This window comes from Amblyomma americanum, unplaced genomic scaffold (genome assembly GCF_052857255.1).
Source record: "Amblyomma americanum isolate KBUSLIRL-KWMA unplaced genomic scaffold, ASM5285725v1 scaffold_65, whole genome shotgun sequence".
Classification (NCBI taxonomy): Eukaryota; Metazoa; Arthropoda; class Arachnida; order Ixodida; family Ixodidae; genus Amblyomma; species Amblyomma americanum.
In genome coordinates, this window is record NW_027526537.1 from 150,509 (window position 1) to 165,718 (window position 15,210).

Here is a 15,210-nt window from a genome sequence, read left to right on the forward strand (position 1 = left end):
GCATCAGGACGAAGCCGCTGTATCTTAATGCAGCTGTACCGCAGGCACTTGGTCAGCGGTCGGGCGCTTCGCCTGTAAACGCAAGGTGAAAAAAATCACGCTCTGCTCCGTGCGCTGCACCGCTGCCAAATGGTTCCAGCGATGTTCGTGGCGTCCTTTTAAGCCAGGCTAAGTGGGCATGTCACGTGGTTTCGAAAATCCCGCCAATTCACCGGCGCAAGAGGACGAAGCCGCTGTATCTTAATGCAGCTGTACCGCAGGCATTGGTCAGCGGTCGGGCGCTTCGCCTGTGAAACGCAACATGTAAACAATCACGCTCTGCTCCGTGCGCTGCACCGGTGCTAAATGGTTCCAGCGATGTTCGTGGCGTCCTTTTAAGCCAGGCTAAGTGGGCATGTCACGTGGTTTCAAAAATCTCGCTAATTCTCCGGCGCTCAGGACGAAGCCGCTGAATCTTAATGCAGCGGTACCGCAGGCACTTTGTGAGCGGTCGGGCGCTTCGCCTGTGAAACGCAAGGTGAAAAAAATCACGCTCTGCTCCGTGCGCTGCACCGCTGCCAAATAGTTGCAGCGATGTTCGTGGCGTCCTTTTAAGCCAGGCTAAGTGCGCATGTCACGTGGTTTCAAAAATCCCGCCAATTCACCAGCGCATCAGGACGAAGCCGCTGTATCTTAATGCAGCTGTACCCCAGGCACTTGGTCAGTGGTCGGGCGCTTCGCCTGTGAAACGCAAGGTCAAAAAAATCACTCTCTGCTCCGTGCACTGCACCGCTGCCAAATAGTCGCAGCGATGTTCGTGGCGTCCTTTTAAGCCAGGCTCAGTGGGCATGTCACGTGGTTTCAAAAATCCCGCCAATTCACCGGCGCATCACGACGAAGCCGCTGTATCTTAATGCAGCTGTACCGCAGGCACTTGGTCAGCGGTCCAGCGTTTCGCTTGTGAAATGCAAGGTGAAAAAATCACGCTCTGCTCCGTGCGCTGCACCGGTGCTAAATGGTTCCAGCGATGTTCGTGGCGTCCTTTTAAGCCAGGCTAAGTGGGCATGTCACGTGGTTTCAAATATCTCGCTAATACTCCGGCGCTCAGGACGAAGCCGCTGTATCTTAATGCAGCGGTACCGCAGGCACTTGGTCAGCGGTCGGGCGCTTCGCCTGTGAAACGCAAGGTGAAAAAAATCACGCTCTGCTCCATGCGCTGCACCGCTGCCAAATAATTCCAGCGATGTTCGTGGCGTCCTTCTAAGCCAGACTAAGTGGGCATGCCACGTGGTTTCAGAAATCCCGCTAATTCTCCGGCGCATCAGGACGAAGCCGCTGTACCTTAATGAAGCTGTACCTCAGGCACTTTGTCAGTGGTCGGGCGCTTCGCCTGTGAAACGCAACATGAAAACAATCACGCTCTGCTCCGTGCGCTGTACCGCTGCTAAATGGTTCCAGCGATGTTCGTGGCGTTCTTTTAAGCCAGGCTAAGTGGGCTTGTCGCGTGGTTTCAAAAATCCCGCCAATTCACCGGCGCATCAGGACGAAGCCGCTGTATCTTAATGCAGCTGTACCGCAGGCACTTGGTCAGCGGTCGGGCGCTTCGCGTGTGAAACGAAAGGTGAAAAAATCACGCTCTGCTCCGTGCGCTGCACCGCTGCCAAATGGTTCCAGCGATGTTCGTGGCGTCCTTCTAAGCCAGGCTGAGTGGGCATGTCACGTGGTTTCAAAAACCCCGCCAATTCACCGGCGCATCAAAACGAAGCCGCTGTATCTTAATGCAGCTGTACCGCAGGCACTTGGTCAGTGGTCGGGCGCTTCGCCTGTGAAACGCAAGGTGAAAAAAATCACGCTCTGCTCCGTGCGCTGCACCGCTGCCAAATGGTTCCAGCGATGTTCGTGGCGTCCTTTTAAGCCAGGCTAAGTGGGCATGTCACGTGGTTTCAAAAATCCCGCCAATTCACCGGCGCATGAGGACGAAGCCGCTGTATCTTAATGCAGCTGTACCGCAGGCATTGGTCAGCGGTCGGGCGCTTCGCCTGTGAAACGCAAGGTGAAAAAAATCACGCTCTGCTCCGTGCGCTGCACCGCTGCCAAATAGTTCCAGCGATGTTCGTGGCGTCCTTTTAATTCAGGCTAAGTTGGCATGTCACGTGGTTTCAAAAATCCCGCCAATTCACCGGCGCATCAGGACGAAGCCGCTGTATCTTAATGCAGCTCTACCGCAGGCACTTGGTCAGCGGTCGGGCGCTTCTTCGACTGTGAAACGCAAGGTGAAAAAAATCACGCTCTGCTCCATGCGCTGCACCGCTGCCAAATAATTCCAGCGATGTTCGTGGCGTCCTTCTAAGCCAGGCTAAGTAGGCATGTCACGTGGTTTCAAAAATCCCGTCAATTCACCGGCGCATCAGAACGAAGCCGCTGTATCTTAAGGCAGCTGTACCGCAGGCACTTGGTCAGCGGTCGGGCGCTTCGCCTGTGAAACGGAAGGTGAAAAAAATCACGCTCTGCTCCGTGCGCTGCACCGCTGCCAAATAGTTGCAGCGATGTTCGTGGCGTTCTTTTAAGCCAGGCTAAGTGGGCATGTCACGTGGTTTCAAAAATCTCGCTAATTCTCCGGCGCTCAGGACGAAGCCGCTGTATCTGAATGCAGCGGTACCGCAGGCACTTTGTGAGCGGTCGGGCGCTTCGCCTGTGAAACGCAAGGTGAAAAAAATCACGCTCTGCTCCGTGCGCTGCACCGCTGCCAAATAGTTGCAGCGATGTTCGTGGCGTCCTTTTAAGCCAGGCTAAGTGCGCATGTCACGTGGTTTCAAAAATCCCGCCAATTCACCAGCGCATCAGGACGAAGCCGCTGTATCTTAATGCAGCTGTACCCCAGGCACTTGGTCAGTGGTCGGGCGCTTCGCCTGTGAAACGCAAGGTCAAAAAAATCACTCTCTGCTCTGTGCACTGCACCGCTGCCAAATAGTCGCAGCGATGTTCGTGGCGTCCTTTTAAGCCAGGTTCAGTGGGCATGTCACGTGGTTTCAAAAATCCCGCCAATTCACCGGCGCATCAAGACGAAGCCGCTGTATCCTAATGCAGCTGTACCGCAGGCACTTGGTCAGCGGTCGAGCGTTTCGCTTGTGAAATGCAAGGTGAAAAAATCACTCTCCGCTCCGTGCGCTGCACCAATGCCAAATAGTTGCAGCGATGTTCGTGGCGTCCTTTTAAGCCAGGCTAAGTGGGCATGTCACGTGGTTTCAAAAATCCCGCCAATTCACCAGCGCATCAAAACGAAGCCGCTGTAACTTAATGCAGCTGTACCGCAGGCACTTGGTCAGCGGTCGGGCGCTTCGCCTGTGAAACGCAAGATGAAAAAAATCACGCTATGCTCCGTGCGCTGCACCGCTGCCAAATGGTTTCAGCGATGTTTGTGGCGTCCTTCTAAGCCAGGCTAAGTAGGCATGTCACGTGGTTTCAAAAATCCCGTCAATTCACCGGCGCATCAGAACGAAGCCGCTGTATCTTAATGCAGCTGTACCGCAGGCACTTGGTCAGCGGTCGGGCGCTTCGCCTGTGAAACGCAAGGTGAAAAAAATCACGCTCTGCTCCGTGCGCTGCACCGCTGCCAAATAGTTGCAGTGATGTTCGTGGCGTCCTTTTAAGCCAGGCTAAGTGGGCATGTCACGTGGTTTCAAAAATCCCGCCAATTCACCGGCGTATCAGGACGAAGCCGCTGTATCTTAATGCAGCTGTACCGCAGGCACTTGGTCAGCGGTCGGGCGCTTCGCCTGTGAAACGGAAGGTCAAAAAATCGCTCTCTGCTCCGTGCACTGCACCGCTGCCAAATAGTCGCTGCGATGTTCGTGGCGTCCTTTTAAGCCAGGCTCAGTGGGCATGTCACGTGGTTTCAAAAATCCCGCCAATTCACCGGCGCATCAGGACGAAGCCGCTGTATCTTAATGCAGCTGTACCGCAGGCACTTGGTCAGCGGTCGAGCGTTTCGCTTGTGAAATGCAAGGTGAAAAAATCACTCTCCGCTCCGTGCGCTGCACCGCTGCCAAATAGTTGCAGCGATGTTCGTGGCGTCCTTTTAAGCCAGGCTAAGTGGGCATGTCACGTGGTTTCAAAAATCCCGCCAATTCACGAGCGCATCAAAACGAAGCCGCTGTACCTTAATGCAGCTGTACCGCAGGCACTTGGTCAGCGGTCGGGCGCTTCGCCTGTGAAACGCAAGGTGAAAAAAATCACGCTCTGCTCCGTGCGCTGCACCGCTGCCAAATGGTTCCAGCGATGTTCGTGGCGTCCTTTTAAGCCAGGCTAAGTGGGCATGTCACGTGGTTTCAAAAATCCCGCCAATTCACCGGCGCATGAGGACGAAGCCGCTGTATCTTAATGCAGCTGTACCGCAGGCATTGGTCAGCGGTCGGGCGCTTCGCCTGTGAAACGCAAGGTGAAAAAAATCACGCTCTGCTCCGTGCGCTGCACCGCTGCCAAATAGTTCCAGCGATGTTCGTGGCGTCCTTTTAAGCCAGGCTAAGTGGGCATGTCACGTGGTTTCAAAAATCCCGCCAGTTCACCGGCGCATCAGGACGAAGCCGCTGTATCTTAATGCAGCTGTACCGAAGGCACTTGGTCAGCGGTCGGGCGCTTCGCCTGTGAAACGCAAGGTGAAAAAAATCACGCTCTGCTCCATGCGCTGCACCGCTGCCAAATAATTCCAGCGATGTTCGTGGCGTCCTTCTAAGCCAGGCTAAGTGCGCACGTCACGTGGTTTCAAAAATCCCGCCAATTCACCAGCTCATCAGGACGAAGCCGCTGTATCTTAATGCAGCTGTACCCCAGGCACTTGGTCAGTGGTCGGGCGCTTCGCCTGTGAAACGCAAGGTCAAAAAAATCACTCTCTGCTCCGTGCACTGCACCGCTGCCAAATAGTCGCAGCGATGTTCGTGGCGTCCTTTTAAGCCAGGCTCAGTGGGCATGTCACGTGGTTTCAAAAATCCCGCCAATTCACCGGCGCATCAAGACGAAGCCGCTGTATCTTAATGCAGCTGTACCGCAGGCACTTGGTCAGCGGTCGAGCGTTTCGCTTGTGAAATGCAAGGTGAAAAAATCACTCTCCGCTCCGTGCGCTGCACCACTGCCAAATAGTTGCAGCAATGTTCGTGGCGTCCTTTTAAGCCAGGCTAAGTGGGCATGTCACGTGGTTTAAAAATCCCGCCAATTCACCGGCGTATCAGGACGAAGCCGCTGTATCTTAATGCAGCTGTACCGAAGGCACTTGGTCAGCGGTCGGGCGCTTCGCCTGTGAAACGGAAGGTAAAAAAAAATCGCTCTCTGCTCCGTGCACTGCACCGCTGCCAAATAGTCGCAGCGATGTTCGTGGCGTCCTTTTAAGCCAGGCTCAGTGGGCATGTCACGTGGTTTCAAAAATCCCGCCAATTCACCGGCGCATCAAGACGAAGCCGCTGTATCTTAATGCAGCTGTACCGCAGGCACTTGGTCAGCGGTCGAGCGTTTCGCTTGTGAAATGCAAGGTGAAAAAATCACTCTCCGCTCCGTGCGCTGCACCGCTGCCAAATAGTTGCAGCGATGTTCGTGGCGTCCTTTTAAGCCAGGCTAAGTGGGCATGTCACGTGGTTTCAAAAATCCCGCCAATTCACGAGCGCATCAAAACGAAGAAGCAGTACCTTAATGCAGCTGTACCGCAGGCACTTGGTCAGCGGTCGGGCGCTTCGCCTGTGAAACGCAAGATGAAAAAAATCACGCTATGCTCCGTGCGCTGCACCGCTGCCAAATAGTTTCAGCGATGTTCGTGGCGTCCTTCTAAGCCAGGCTAAGTAGGCATGTCACGTGGTTTCAAAAATCCCGCCAATTCACCTGCGCATCAGGACGAAGCCGCTGTACCTTAATGCAGCTGTACCTCAGGCACTTTGTCAGCGGTCGGGCGCTTCGCCTGTGAAACACAACATGAAAACAATCACGCTCTGCTCCGTGCGCTGTACCGCTGCTAAATGGTTCCAGCGATGTTCGTGGCGTTCTTTTAAGCCAGGCTAAGTGGGCTTGTCGCGTGGTTTCAAAAATCCCGCCAATTCACCGGCGCACCAAACCAAGCCGCCGTATCTTAATGCAGCTGTACCGCAGGCACTTGGTCAGCGGTCGGGCGCTTCGCCTGTGAAACGCAAGGTGAAAAATATCACGCTCTGCTCCGTGCGCTGCACCGCTGCCAAATGATTCCAGCGATGTTCGTGGCGTCCTTCTAAGCCAGGCTGAGTGGGAATGCCACCTGGTTTCCAAAATCCCGCCAATTCTCCGGCACATCAGGACGAAGCCGCTGTACCTAATGCAGCTGTACCGAAGGCACTTGGTCAGCGGTCGGGCGCTTCGCCTGTGAAACGCAAGGTGAAAAAAATCACGCTCTGCTCCGTGCGCTGCACCGCTGCCAAATAGTTGCAGCGATGTTCGTAGCGTCCTTTTAAGCCAGGCTAAGTGGGCATGTCACGTGGTTTCAAAAATCCCGCTAATTCTCCGGCGCATCAGGACGAAGCCGCTATACCTTAATGAAGCTGTACCGCAGGCACTTTGTCTGCGGTCGGGCGCTTCGCCTGTGAAACGCAACATGTAAACAATCACGCTCTGCTCCGTGCGCTGCACCGGTGCTAAATGGTTCCAGCGATGTTCGTGGCGTCCTTTTAAGCCAGGCTAAGTGGGCATGTCACGTGGTTTCAAAAATCTCGCTAATTCTCCGGCGCTCAGGACGAAGCCGCTGTATCTTAATGCAGCGGTACCACAGGCACTTTGTGAGCGGTCGGGCGCTTCGCCTGTGAAACGCAATGTGAAAAAAATCACGCTCTGCTCCGTGCGCTGCACCGCTGCCAAATAGTTGCAGCGATGTTCGTGGCTTCCTTTTAAGCCAGGCTAAGTGCGCATGTCACGTGGTTTCAAAACCCCGCCAATTCACCAGCGCATCAGGACGAAGCCGCTGTATCTTAATGCAGCTGTACCCCAAGCACTTGGTCAGTGGTCGGGCGCTTCGCCTGTGAAACGCAAGGTCAAAAAAATCACTCTCTGCTCCGTGCACTGCACCGCTGCCAAATAGTCGCAGCGATGTTCGTGGCGTCCTTTTAAGCCAGGCTCAGTGGGCATGTCACGTGGTTTCAAAAATCCCGCCAATTCACCGGCGCATCAAGACGAAGCCGCTGTATCTTAATGCAGCTGTACCGCAGGCACTTGGTCAGCGGTCGAGCGTTTCGCTTGTGAAATGCAAGGTGAAAAAATCACTCTCCGCTCCGTGCGCTGCACCACTGCCAAATAGTTGCAGCGATGTTCGTGGCGTCCTTTTAAGCCAGGCTAAGTGGGCATGTCACGTGGTTTCCAAAATCCCGCCAATTCACCAGCGCATCAAAACGAAGCCGCTGTACCTTAATGCAGCTGTACCGCAGGCACTTGGTCAGCGGTCGGGCGCTTCGCCTGTGAAACGCAAGATGAAAAAAATCACGCTAAGCTCCGTGCGCTGCACCGCTGCCAAATAGTTGCAGCGATGTTCGTGGCGTTCTTTTAAGCCAGGCTAAGTGGGCATGTCACGTGGTTTCAAAAATCCCGCCAATTCACCGGTGTATCAGGACGAAGCCGCTGTATCTTAATGCAGCTGTACCGCAGGCACTTGGTCAGCGGTCGGGCGCTTCGCCTGTGAAACGCAAGGTGAAAAAAATCACGCTCTGCTCCGTGCGCTGCACCACTGCCAAATGGTTCCAGCGTTGTTCGTGGCGTCCTTCTAAGCCAGGCTGAGTGGGAATGCCACGTGGTTTCCAAAATCCCGCCAATTCTCCGGCACATCAGGACGAAGCCGCTGTACCTAATGCAGCTGTACCGAAGGCACTTGGTCAGCGGTCGGGCGCTTCGCCTGTGAAACGCAAGGTGAAATAAATCACGCTATGCTCCGTGCGCTGCACCGCTGCCAAATAGTTTCAGCGATGTTCGTGGCGTCCTTCTAAGCCAGGCTAAGTAGGCATGTCACGTGGTTTCAAAAATCCCGCCAATTCAGCGGCGCATCAGGACGAAGCCGCTGTATCTTAATGCAGCTTTACCGCAGGCACTTGGTCAGCGGTCGGGCGCTTCGCCTGTGAAACGCAAGGTGAAAAAAATCACGCTCTGCTCCGTGCGCTGCACCGCTGCCACATAGTTCCAGCGATGTTCGTGGCGTCCTTTTAAGCCAGGCTAAGTGGGCATGTCACGTGGTTTCAAAAATCCCGCCAATTCAGCGGCGCATCAGGACGAAGCCGCTGTATCTTAATGCTGCTGTACCGAAGGCACTTGGTCAGCGTTCGGGCGCTTCGCCTGTGAAACGCAAGGTGAAAAAAATCACGCTCTGCTCCATGCGCTGCACCGCTGCCAAATAATTCCAGCGATGTTCGTGGCGTCCTTCTAAGCCAGACTAAGTGGGCATGTCACGTGGTTTCAGAAATCCCGCTAATTCTCCGGCGCATCAGGACGAAGCCGCTGTACCTTAATGAAGCTGTACCTCAGGCACTTTGTCAGTGGTCGGGCGCTTCGCCTGTGAAACGCAACATGAAAACAATCACGCTCTGCTCCGTGCGCTGTACCGCTGCTAAATGGTTCCAGCGATGTTCGTGGCGTTCTTTTAAGCCAGGCTAAGTGGGCTTGTCGCGTGGTTTCAAAAATCCCGCCAATTCACCGGCGCACCAAACCAAGCCGCTGTATCTTAATGCAGCTGTACCGCAGGCACTTGGTCAGCGGTCGGGCGCTTCGCCTGTGAAACGCAAGGTGAAAAAAATCACGCTCTGCTCCGTGCGCTGCACCGCTGCCAAATGATTCCAGCGATGTTCGTGGCGTCCTTCTAAGCCAGGCTGAGTGGGAATGCCACCTGGTTTCCAAAATCCCGCCAATTCTCCGGCACATCAGGACGAAGCTGCTGTACCTAATGCAGCTGTACCGAAGGCACTTGGTCAGCGGTCGGGCGCTTCGCCTGTGAAACGCAAGGTGAAAAAAATCACGCTCTGCTGCGTGCGCTGCACGGCTGCCAAATAGTTGCAGCGATGTTCGTAGCGTCCTTTTAAGCCAGGCTAAGTGGGCATGTCACGTGGTTTCAAAAATCCCGCTAATTCTCCGGCGCATCAGGACGAAGCCGCTATACCTTAATGAAGCTGTACCGCAGGCACTTTGTCAGCGGTCGGGCGCTTCGCCTGTGAAACGCAACATGTAAACAATCACGCTCTGCTCCGTGCGCTGCACCGGTGCTAAATGGTTCCAGCGATGTTCGTGGCGTCCTTTTAAGCCAGGCTAAGTGGGCATGTCACGTGGTTTCAAAAATCTCGCTAATTCTCCGGCGCTCAGGACGAAGCCGCTGTATCTTAATGCAGCGGTACCACAGGCACTTTGTGAGCGGTCGGGCGCTTCGCCTGTGAAACGCAATGTGAAAAAAATCACGCTCTGCTCCGTGCGCTGCACCGCTGCCAAATAGTTGCAGCGATGTTCGTGGCGTCCTTTTAAGCCAGTCTAAGTGCGCATGTCACGTGGTTTCAAAAATCCCGCCAATTCACCAGCGCATCAGGACGAAGCCGCTGTATCTTAATGCAGCTGTACCGCAGGCACTTGGTCAGCGGTCGAGCGTTTCGCTTGTGAAATGCAAGGTGAAAAAATCACTCTCCGCTCCGTGCGCTGCACCACTGCCAAATAGTTGCAGCGATGTTCGTGGCGTCCTTTTAAGCCAGGCTAAGTGGGCATGTCACGTGGTTTCAAAAATCCCGCCAATTCACCAGCGCATCAAAACGAAGCCGCTGTACCTTAATGCAGCTGTACCGCAGGCACTTGGTCAGCGGTCGGGCGCTTCGCCTGTGAAACGCAAGATGAAAAAAATCACGCTATGCTCCGTGCGCTGCACCGCTGCCAAATGGTTTCAGCGATGTTCGTGGCGTCCTTCTAAGCCAGGCTAAGTAGGCATGTCACGTGGTTTCAAAAATCCCGTCAATTCACCGGCGCATCAGAACGAAGCCGCTGTATCTTAATGCAGCTGCACCGCAGGCACTTGGTCAGCGGTCGGGCGCTTCGCCTGTGAAATGGAAGGTGAAAAAAATCACGCTCTGCTCCGTGCGCTGCACCGCTGCCAAATAGTTGCAGCGATGTTCGTGGCGTTCTTTTAAGCCAGGCTAAGTGGGCATGTCACGTGGTTTCAAAAATCCCGCCAATTCACCGGCGCATCAGGACGAAGCCGCTGTATCTTAATGCAGCTGTACCGCAGGCACTTGGTCAGCGGTCGGGCGCTTCGCCTGTGAAACGCAAGGTGAAAAAAATCACGCTCTGCTCCGTGCGCTGCACCGCTGCCAAGTGGTTCCAGCGTTGTTCGTGGCGTCCTTCTAAGCCAGGCTGAGTGGGAATGCCACGTGGTTTCCAAAATCCCGCCAATTCTCCGGCACATCAGGACGAAGCCGCTGTACCTAATGCAGCTGTACCGAAGGCACTTGGTCAGCGGTCGGGCGCTTCGCCTGTGAAACGCAAGGTGAAATAAATCACGCTATGCTCCGTGCGCTGCACCGCTGCCAAATAGTTTCAGCGATGTTCGTGGCGTCCTTCTAAGCCAGGCTAAGTAGGCATGTCACGTGGTTTCAAAAATCCCGCCAATTCAGCGGCGCCTCAGGACGAAGCCGCTGTATCCTAATGCAGCTTTACCGCAGGCACTTGGTCAGCGGTCGGGCGCTTCGCCTGTGAAACGCAAGGTGAAAAAAATCACGCTCTGCTCCGTGCGCTGCACCGCTGCCAAATAGTTCCAGCGATGTTCGTGGCGTCCTTTTAAGCCAGGCTAAGTGGGCATGTCACGTGGTTTCAAAAATCCCGCGAATTCAGCGGCGCATCAGGACGAAGCCGTTGTATCTTAATGCTGCTGTACCGAAGGCACTTGGTCAGCGTTCGGGCGCTTCGCCTGTGAAACGCAAGGTGAAAAAAATCACGCTCTGCTCCATGCGCTGCACCGCTGCCAAATAATTCCAGCGATGTTCGTGGCGTCCTTCTAAGCCAGACTAAGTGGGCATGTCACGTGGTTTCAGAAATCCCGCTAATTCTCCGGCGCATCAGGACGAAGCTGCTGTACCTAATGCAGCTGTACCGAAGGCACTTGGTCAGCGGTCGGGCGCTTCGCCTGTGAAACGCAAGGTGAAAAAAATCACGCTCTGCTGCGTGCGCTGCACCGCTGCCAAATAGTTGCAGCGATGTTCGTAGCGTCCTTTTAAGCCAGGCTAAGTGGGCATGTCACGTGGTTTCAAAAATCCCGCTAATTCTCCGGCGCATCAGGACGAAGCCGCTATACCTTAATGAAGCTGTACCGCAGGCACTTTGTCAGCGGTCGGGCGCTTCGCCTGTGAAACGCAACATGTAAACAATCACGCTCTGCTCCGTGCGCTGCACCTGTGCTAAATGGTTCCAGCGATGTTCGTGGCGTCCTTTTAAGCCAGGCTAAGTGGGCATGTCACGTGGTTTCAAAAATCTCGCTAATTCTCCGGCGCTCAGGACGAAGCCGCTGTATCTTAATGCAGCGGTACCACAGGCACTTTGTGAGCGGTCGGGCGCTTCGCCTGTGAAACGCAATGTGAAAAAAATCACGCTCTGCTCCGTGCGCTGCACCGCTGCCAAATAGTTGCAGCGATGTTCGTGGCGTCCTTTTAAGCCAGGCTAAGTGCGCATGTCACGTGGTTTCAAAAATCCCGCCAATTCACCAGCGCATCAGGACGAAGCCGCTGTATCTTAATGCAGCTGTACCCCAGGCACTTGGTCAGTGGTCGGGCGCTTCGCCTGTGAAACGCAAGGTCAAAAAAATCACTCTCTGCTCCGTGCACTGCACCGCTGCCAAATAGTCGCAGCGATGTTCGTGGCGTCCTTTTAAGCCAGGCTCAGTGGGCATGTCACGTGGTTTCAAAAATCCCGCCAATTCACCGGCGCATCAAGACGAAGCCGCTGTATCTTAATGCAGCTGTACCGCAGGCACTTGGTCAGCGGTCGAGCGTTTCGCTTGTGAAATGCAAGGTGAAAAAATCACTCTCCGCTCCGTGCGCTGCACCACTGCCAAATAGTTGCAGCGATGTTCGTGGCGTCCTTTTAAGCCAGGCTAAGTGGGCATGTCACGTGGTTTCAAAAATCCCGCCAATTCACCAGCGCATCAAAACGAAGCCGCTGTACCTTAATGCAGCTGTACCGCAGGCACTTGGTCAGCGGTCGGGCGCTTCGCCTGTGAAACGCAAGATGAAAAAAATCACGCTATGCTCCGTGCGCTGCACCGCTGCCAAATGGTTTCAGCGATGTTCGTGGCGTCCTTCTAAGCCAGGCTAAGTAGGCATGTCACGTGGTTTCAAAAATCCCGTCAATTCACCGGCGCATCAGAACGAAGCCGCTGTATCTTAATGCAGCTGCACCGCAGGCACTTGGTCAGCGGTCGGGCGCTTCGCCTGTGAAATGGAAGGTGAAAAAAATCACGCTCTGCTCCGTGCGCTGCACCGCTGCCAAATAGTTGCAGCGATGTTCGTGGCGTTCTTTTAAGCCAGGCTAAGTGGGCATGTCACGTGGTTTCAAAAATCCCGCCAATTCACCGGCGCATCAGGACGAAGCCGCTGTATCTTAATGCAGCTGTACCGCAGGCACTTGGTCAGCGGTCGGGCGCTTCGCCTGTGAAACGCAAGGTGAAAAAAATCACGCTCTGCTCCGTGCGCTGCACCGCTGCCAAGTGGTTCCAGCGTTGTTCGTGGCGTCCTTCTAAGCCAGGCTGAGTGGGAATGCCACGTGGTTTCCAAAATCCCGCCAATTCTCCGGCACATCAGGACGAAGCCGCTGTACCTAATGCAGCTGTACCGAAGGCACTTGGTCAGCGGTCGGGCGCTTCGCCTGTGAAACGCAAGGTGAAATAAATCACGCTATGCTCCGTGCGCTGCACCGCTGCCAAATAGTTTCAGCGATGTTCGTGGCGTCCTTCTAAGCCAGGCTAAGTAGGCATGTCACGTGGTTTCAAAAATCCCGCCAATTCAGCGGCGCATCAGGACGAAGCCGCTGTATCCTAATGCAGCTTTACCGCAGGCACTTGGTCAGCGGTCGGGCGCTTCGCCTGTGAAACGCAAGGTGAAAAAAATCACGCTCTGCTCCGTGCGCTGCACCGCTGCCAAATAGTTCCAGCGATGTTCGTGGCGTCCTTTTAAGCCAGGCTAAGTGGGCATGTCACGTGGTTTCAAAAATCCCGCGAATTCAGCGGCGCATCAGGACGAAGCCGTTGTATCTTAATGCTGCTGTACCGAAGGCACTTGGTCAGCGTTCGGGCGCTTCGCCTGTGAAACGCAAGGTGAAAAAAATCACGCTCTGCTCCATGCGCTGCACCGCTGCCAAATAATTCCAGCGATGTTCGTGGCGTCCTTCTAAGCCAGACTAAGTGGGCATGTCACGTGGTTTCAGAAATCCCGCTAATTCTCCGGCGCATCAGGACGAAGCCGCTGTACCTTAATGAAGCTGTACCTCAGGCACTTTGTCAGTGGTCGGGCGCTTCGCCTGTGAAACGCAACATGAAAACAATCACGCTCTGCTCCGTGCGCTGTACCGCTGCTAAATGGTTCCAGCGATGTTCGTGGCGTTCTTTTGGGCCAGGCTAAGTGGGCTTGTCGCGTGGTTTCAAAAATCCCGCCAATTCACCGGCGCACCAAACCAAGCCGCTGTATCTTAATGCAGCTGTACCGCAGGCACTTGGTCAGCGGTCGGGCGCTTCGCCTGTGAAACGCAAGGTGAAAAAAATCACGCTCTGCTCCGTGCGCTGCACCGCTGCCAAATGATTCCAGCGACGTTCGTGGCGTCCTTCTAAGCCAGGCTGAGTGGGAATGCCACCTGGTTTCCAAAATCCCGCCAATTCTCCGGCGCATCAGGACGAAGCTGCTGTACCTAATGCAGCTGTACCGAAGGCACTTGGTCAGCGGTCGGGCGCTTCGCCTGTGAAACGCAAGGTGAAAAAAATCACGCTCTGCTGCGTGCGCTGCACCGCTGCCAAATAGTTGCAGCGATGTTCGTAGCGTCCTTTTAAGCCAGGCTAAGTGGGCATGTCACGTGGTTTCAAAAATCCCGCTAATTCTCCGGCGCATCAGGACGAAGCCGCTATACCTTAATGAAGCTGTACCGCAGGCACTTTGTCAGCGGTCGGGCGCTTCGCCTGTGAAACGCAACATGTAAACAATCCCGCTCTGCTCCGTGCGCTGCACCGGTGCTAAATGGTTCCAGCGATGTTCGTGGCGTCCTTTTAAGCCAGGCTAAGTGGGCATGTCACGTGGTTTCAAAAATCTCGCTAATTCTCCGGCGCTCAGGACGAAGCCGCTGTATCTTAATGCAGCGGTACCACAGGCACTTTGTGAGCGGTCGGGCGCTTCGCCTGTGAAACGCAATGTGAAAAAAATCACGCTCTGCTCCGTGCGCTGCACCGCTGCCAAATAGTTGCAGCGATGTTCGTGGCGTCCTTTTAAGCCAGGCTAAGTGCGCATGTCACGTGGTTTCAAAAATCCCGCCAATTCACCAGCGCATCAGGACGAAGCCGCTGTATCTTAATGCAGCTGTACCCCAGGCACTTGGTCAGTGGTCGGGCGCTTCGCCTGTGAAACGCAAGGTCAAAAAAATCACTCTCTGCTCCGTGCACTGCACCGCTGCCAAATAGTCGCAGCGATGTTCGTGGCGTCCTTTTAAGCCAGGCTCAGTGGGCATGTCACGTGGTTTCAAAAATCCCGCCAATTCACCGGCGCATCAAGACGAAGCCGCTGTATCTTAATGCAGCTGTACCGCAGGCACTTGGTCAGCGGTCGAGCGTTTCGCTTGTGAAATGCAAGGTGAAAAAATCACTCTCCGCTCCGTGCGCTGCACCACTGCCAAATAGTTGCAGCGATGTTCGTGGCGTCCTTTTAAGCCAGGCTAAGTGGGCATGTCACGTGGTTTCAAAAATCCCGCCAATTCACCAGCGCATCAAAACGAAGCCGCTGTACCTTAATGCAGCTGTACCGCAGGCACTTGGTCAGCGGTCGGGCGCTTCGCCTGTGAAACGCAAGATGAAAAAAATCACGCTATGCTCCGTACGCTGCACCGCTGCCAAATGGTTTCAGCGATGTTCGTGGCGTCCTTCTAAGCCAGGCTAAGTAGGCATGTCACGTGGTTTCAAAAATCCCGTCAATTCACCGGCGCATCAGAACGAAGCCGCTGTATCTTAATGCAGCTGCACCGCAGGCACTT